We start from the raw sequence: 5,731 nt of genomic DNA on the forward strand, positions 1-5,731 counted from the left end.
CCTATTAATGAGCCCATAGCTTCCTATATGCTTTTGTATATATGTCTATGTTTCTCTCTATATACATATACATATCTATATAAATGTATATATGTATGTGCATGTATATATGTGTGTATACATATATACACATATATATGTAGTATATATATACACAATTAGCCAGTCTTGGGGCTTGAACTCTGGGCCTGGGTGCTATCTCTGAGCTTCTTTTACTGAAGGTGAGCCCTCTATCACTTGGCCACAGTGCCACTTCCAGTTTCTTAGTGGTTAATTGGAGATAAGTATCTCATGGGGACTTTTCTGCCCAGGCTAGCTTCAAATGGCTATCCTCAGATCTCAGCCTCCTCAGTAGCTAGGATGACAGGCATGAGTTACTGGCACCTGGCCTTACATGCTTTTTTATACCTTCCCAATCATTTGACTTAAGTAAAATGACTCTTTAGACTGTAGAGGGACATTTCATTAAAAAAATTTGATCAAATATTAGCATCCTCACACTAGCTAATTCAGAATAGATGAGGACTCAGTAAAGATCAATTTTTTTTTTTTTTGCTGGTCATGGGCATTAACTCTGGGCCTGGGCACTGTCCCTCAGCTCTTTAGCTCAAGGCTAGCGCTCTACCACTGGAGCCACATCACCACTTCCAGCTTTTTCTGTTTATGTGGTGCTGAGGAATCGAACCCAGGGCCTCATGCTTGCAAGGCATGCACTCTACCGCTGAACTACCTTCCCAGCCCAAGATCAAATTTTTAACCCTTGTTACCACACTTCAGGTCCCTCACCATTGTCTTGCTATCTCTTCCTTGAACACACACAAAGGGAGCACTGTCCATCTTCTCTTCTGTAGCTACTGTGTCAGCAGTGCATCACATCCTTTCTGAATTATCCCAGTAAAACCTCATTGGTGTTCTCCCAGGTCAAGCCTCCCCTTCAACGACTCCTTCCCTCACAGATACACACAGAGTTTGTACCACATCAGGGAAATGTATTCTGTGAAAATATAGTGCTACTGACTTGTATGTTGGCCTAATATACCTCCCTCAGAGATGCCTACCATTCCTACTGGTATCAAGACAAGATGGAAGATTGGAGAAAGGAGTTTATGGAAGGGATGGAGATGCCACATAATTGTAGGTCCTTTCCTACCACTGCCTGAGGAACACATCATACAAGGTTTCACTGGATCCATGGAAATTCTTTCTAATAAGACAAAGGGGAACTGCAGATGGACTTGGTCAGCTCCATAAATGTAAGACATATCTATTATATAGCTAAGTCCCAAAGTAGAGCTTTCATGGATGATCTGTACAAAAAGATGCTATTTAAGAATGGCAAGAGGAAGTGTTGTATTGCAAAGTAAAACAGAAAATGATGCTCTTCCCTATAGATACACACTTGGAGATGTACTAGGCATGGTGTCATATTGACAATTCAGAAAACTCCAGCAATAGAGGGGCTGGGAAGGTGGCTCAGTGGTAGAGCTCTTGCCTTGCATGCTCGAGGCCCTGGGTTCGATTCCTCAGCATCACATAATCAAAAAGAAAAAAGCCGGAAGTGGCGCTGTGGCTCAAGTGGTAGAGAGCTAGCCTTGAGCTGAAGAGCTGAGGGACAGCACTCAGGCCCAGAGTTCAGGCCCCAAGACCGGACCCTCCCCCCCCCCAAAAAAAAAGAAAACTCCAGCAATAGAAAAAGAATGTCACTTTGCCTGACATGATTCTCAGCACTTCCTGAGAAACTGATCAAAGAACTGCATTTCCCCTTTTATCTCTTCATAGACTACTCCCCAGGGAGTTCACAACACCTGGATTTGGACAGACTGAGAGTTGACACCAGAATGACAAGGGACCATTATCACTGCATTGACACCACCACTTGGATTTTGTCCCTATAGGACCTGTCCCCTTTCCTGCCAGGACTTCAGCTCTCTTGTAAACAGAATAAAAGTTTAGAATCATTGGACGTCCATGTAGCTTTCTTGGCCAGACTGGTTTTTGGGAGTTTGTGTTTCTGTCCATCCTGAAGAAAGAGTTACTATGGATGAAGTTGCCAACTCTGTTTAAATAACAGTTTTGTAATACAGCTTCATCCCACTTTATCTCTCAGAGCCAATCATGCCTTGCTCTCTTATGCCCTGTGAGCATTTTTTTAAAACCTGTGAGCATTTTTTAAAACATTGTTTTCACTTGCAAAGAAGACAGTTAATAACGGGATTGGCACTGTACTAACACAAGTCTTACTCCCACAGGAGAGAGGCTGCAAGACCATGCAAGTGGGTCAGAGATGGATGGGGCTCACTCACACGTTACTAGGCAACTGTGCAAATGGGATGGAAGTGATATTGATACCTAGGAATATGCCTTGGAAATTCACTTGTTTCAAATCTCCAAGGCTACACTTCTCCTTTGCAACAATAAATAAATTAAAAGTGTTGAGAGAACATTCTCCTGCTTTCCAAAACAATTCTGGGGCCAATGAAAACACGAGCCATGTTTCTGAATGCTGAAGGCTGCATTTAGGTTTATTTACTCCCCCTCTTTCTCATTCAACATAGGAGTCATCAACCTCTCTATTTCTCAAGGTCTTGAATATCTCCAAGCCCTACCTTTGGGAATCACGAGCAAGCTTGAGGGATGGATGGAAGAAAAGAAGAAAATTAGAGGCATGGTAGAGGCAATTGGGGCTAAAAGGCCATGGAAGAATGGAGGTTGGAGTGAAGATAAGAATAAGAGAGAGTAAGAGAAAGACTGATGAAGAAATATGCATATTTTAGAGGTAGAAAGATGGGATGAAGACTCATTTTTCCACCAATGTTTACTGCTGTTAGTTTGAAGAGACATTGGGGAGTTGTGGCAAATCTGCCTCTCTCTCTGTCCCTTTGTTTCCTAATATGGTAGCTACTTAAGAGGAGATTTTTCTCTTAGGTAGCTTTGTGTCTGAGCTTCCCTCCATATTCCTTCATGAAGGAGTTAGGCCTCCCTGGCTAGGTAAAGGATAACAGCAAGGACCAGCTCCAATATGGGAGAGAGATGATTCAACAAGATGCCTGAGGAGAAGGACCCAGCAAGATGATGCATGCAAATCTCACAATGCAGTAATGACTCAGTAGAGACAGAGAAACCAAGGAGACTCCCTACAGCACTCCCTACACCCTATCTAACCCTATACCCACCAACTGGACCAGGCCATGCCTCAGAGGGAGAAGCTAAGACCCTATACATAAGGGACAGGTACAGGCAGGATGGAGATGCGATAAGGCTCCCGGATCCATTCTATTTTTGTTGTTGTTGTTGGTCATGGGGCTTGAACTCTGGGCCTGAGCACTGTCCCTCAGCTCTTTAGCTCAAGGCTAGTGCTCTACCACTTGAGCTACAGCACCACTTCTGGTTTTCTAGTGGTGCAATGGAGATAAAAGTTTCTCAGACTTTCGTGCCCAGCCTGGCTTTGAACCTGGATCCTTAGATTTCAGCCTCCTGAGTAAGTATAAAATTACAGGTGTGATCCACCAGTGCCTGCCTCCAATTCTATTTTAGCAGGATTTCCTTATGATATTATGATATTATTTAGTTCTCATAATCACTGGATATTACAGTCTCCTAGTTTTATAACTTTGCCTTGGAGATGTTGTGTCTCAAAGATGTTAAAATTCTCAAGGTCTCACCCTGAAAAAGTCACTGCTATAGTTTGGGTATTGAATGTGCTAAGGATTTCATCTCTAAAACACCAGTACTGGAGATATTAGGGGCCCTTTAAGAGTTGAGTCTTTCTGGGGAGGTCTTCAGGTCAAGAGCTTCCTGCTCCCCTATTCTGCCTGTCATCTGAGCATCTTCTCTGACACATGTTCCTATCAGGATATGCAATCTTTGCCAGAGGCTCAAAGCAAGAGACTACTTGACCTTGGACTAGAACCCACAAACTGTGGGTAGCTAAGGGAACTTTTCAGTTATAAGCTAATTGCTTCAAGTATGTTACTGTAGTAAAGCAAAGCTGACCAATACAACCATGGTGATAAAACACACTCCCCTTCTTTTTGTTTGTTATTAGTCATGAACTTGAACTCAGAACCTGGAGTCTGTCCCAGAGCTCTTTTGCTCAAGGCCAGCTCTCTACCTCTTTGAGCCATAGGTCCACTTCTCTGGTGGTTTGCTGGAAATAGAGTCTCATGGATTTTTGCTGCCTGAGCTGGCTTCAAATAGTGATTCTCAGATCTCAGCCTCGTGAGTAGCTAGGATTACAGAATGAGCCATTGGCTCCCAGTTCTTTTTCAAGCCAGAGCTTTAGACTATGTTTTGTTTCCAACTCAAAGGAATCCTCTATACCTGCCCCTTGTCACTCTTAGCAATCTGTCCTCCAGCTAAATAAAGGATTGTGAGGAGAAGAAACTTGTGATTCACGTCAGAGTTCACCAGAAGACCATGAAGAATGGAAGATAGAGGATTAGAGACAAGGTTATAAATACTAACCTTTACCTTGCTCATGTAATTGTAACCCCTCTGTACGGTATTTTCACAATAAAAAAAAGAAATAGAAATACTAACCTTGTATTTCCCTACTTACTACTTTTTGCCTCCACAGCAATTTTTCTTTGTAAGTTTAGATGTAATTTGATAGCACTGTATCTTGACTCTTAATGATTGATCATTGATTTTTTTAAAAAAAGTCAAATGGACATCCCAGAGTTGTCAGAAGAGCTGAGGCTCTGTATTGAGTTGTAAAGGAGAATCTGTGACTCTGCTTGCCTTTGGTATTAAAGTAGGCAATCCTGCCATCTAGTGGACTTTGAATCAACTTCAGTTGAAAATCTTCTGCAATTTAGGGGATTCTATTTTAAATAACAAGGGAAGCCTGGAGTTGCAGTTCATCTCTATAATCCTAGCTACTCAGGGGGCTGATCTCTGAGGATCATGGTTCAAAGCTTGCCTGGGCAGGAAGTCCTGAGACTCCTTATTTGTAAAGAAGCACCAGGAAAGTGGAAGCAGGGATGTAGCTCAAAGTAGTAGAGGGATACCCTGAAAAAAAAAAGGCTCAGGGACAATGCCCACGATCGACAAAACAAACAAAAAAGCCCCCAAAATGCCAGAATGGCCTTGTGGGAAAAATATCACTTCTTTCATGTTTCAGCTCTACAGGGAGGAGAAAATGTGAACCTGGCACCCTTGCTTGCCACTGGTAAACTTTGCCCATAATTACTAACACTCATGTTCGCTGGGCCCCTAAAATAAACACCAAAACAAAGATTATGTTTATCTTTCCTACAGACATTCCTAGTAACCAGAAAGAGTTTGCACATTACTAGTAGCAATCAGAAAATATTTGCTGAATAAATGTATGTGCTTAGGATAAGTAAATAAAAGAGATGGGAACAGGAGAGATTGCCGATGTCTCAAAGGGAAGAAAGTAAGTTTTGAAATTTTTGCTTTCTCAAACAGAGCAAACCTAGTCCCTGCAATTGCTGGGTGAACAGGGAGAAAAGAGCTTTATAAAGCAGCACCATCACTCACACCAAAAGCCCTGGGCTCACCAAAAGTCCCTGTCTCAGGTCTCCCAAGAGTCAGTTGTTGCCTATCTCTGACCAGCAGAGGGCAGTGCATGCTCGCTCAAGCCAGGGCTGAGTTCAGTCTGTACAATGTCATCTGACAGACTTTGTGTGCTCTTATTCCTTGGAGATGTCTTTATGGTGCTTATAACTGGGGAACAAGATTGCTTTCTAAGTATTGTATGGAAAACAAG

General features: G+C 42.5%; 1 long non-coding RNA gene across 1 annotated transcript; it reads left to right on the plus strand.

Moving 5' to 3' along the window:
• Nucleotides 1-1,051: 1,051 nt before the first annotated feature.
• On the plus strand, nucleotides 1,052-1,963 carry LOC138835048 (uncharacterized). The gene is made up of 2 exons (XR_011374387.1): nucleotides 1,052-1,253; nucleotides 1,780-1,963. It is a non-coding gene; the product is annotated as an uncharacterized lncRNA (long non-coding RNA).
• Nucleotides 1,964-5,731: the final 3,768 nt, after the last annotated feature.

This window comes from Dipodomys merriami, unplaced genomic scaffold, assembly GCF_024711535.1.
Source record: "Dipodomys merriami isolate MVZ:Mamm:240054 unplaced genomic scaffold, mDipMer1.0.p SCAF_2239, whole genome shotgun sequence".
Lineage (NCBI taxonomy): Eukaryota > Metazoa > Chordata > Mammalia > Rodentia > Heteromyidae > Dipodomys > Dipodomys merriami.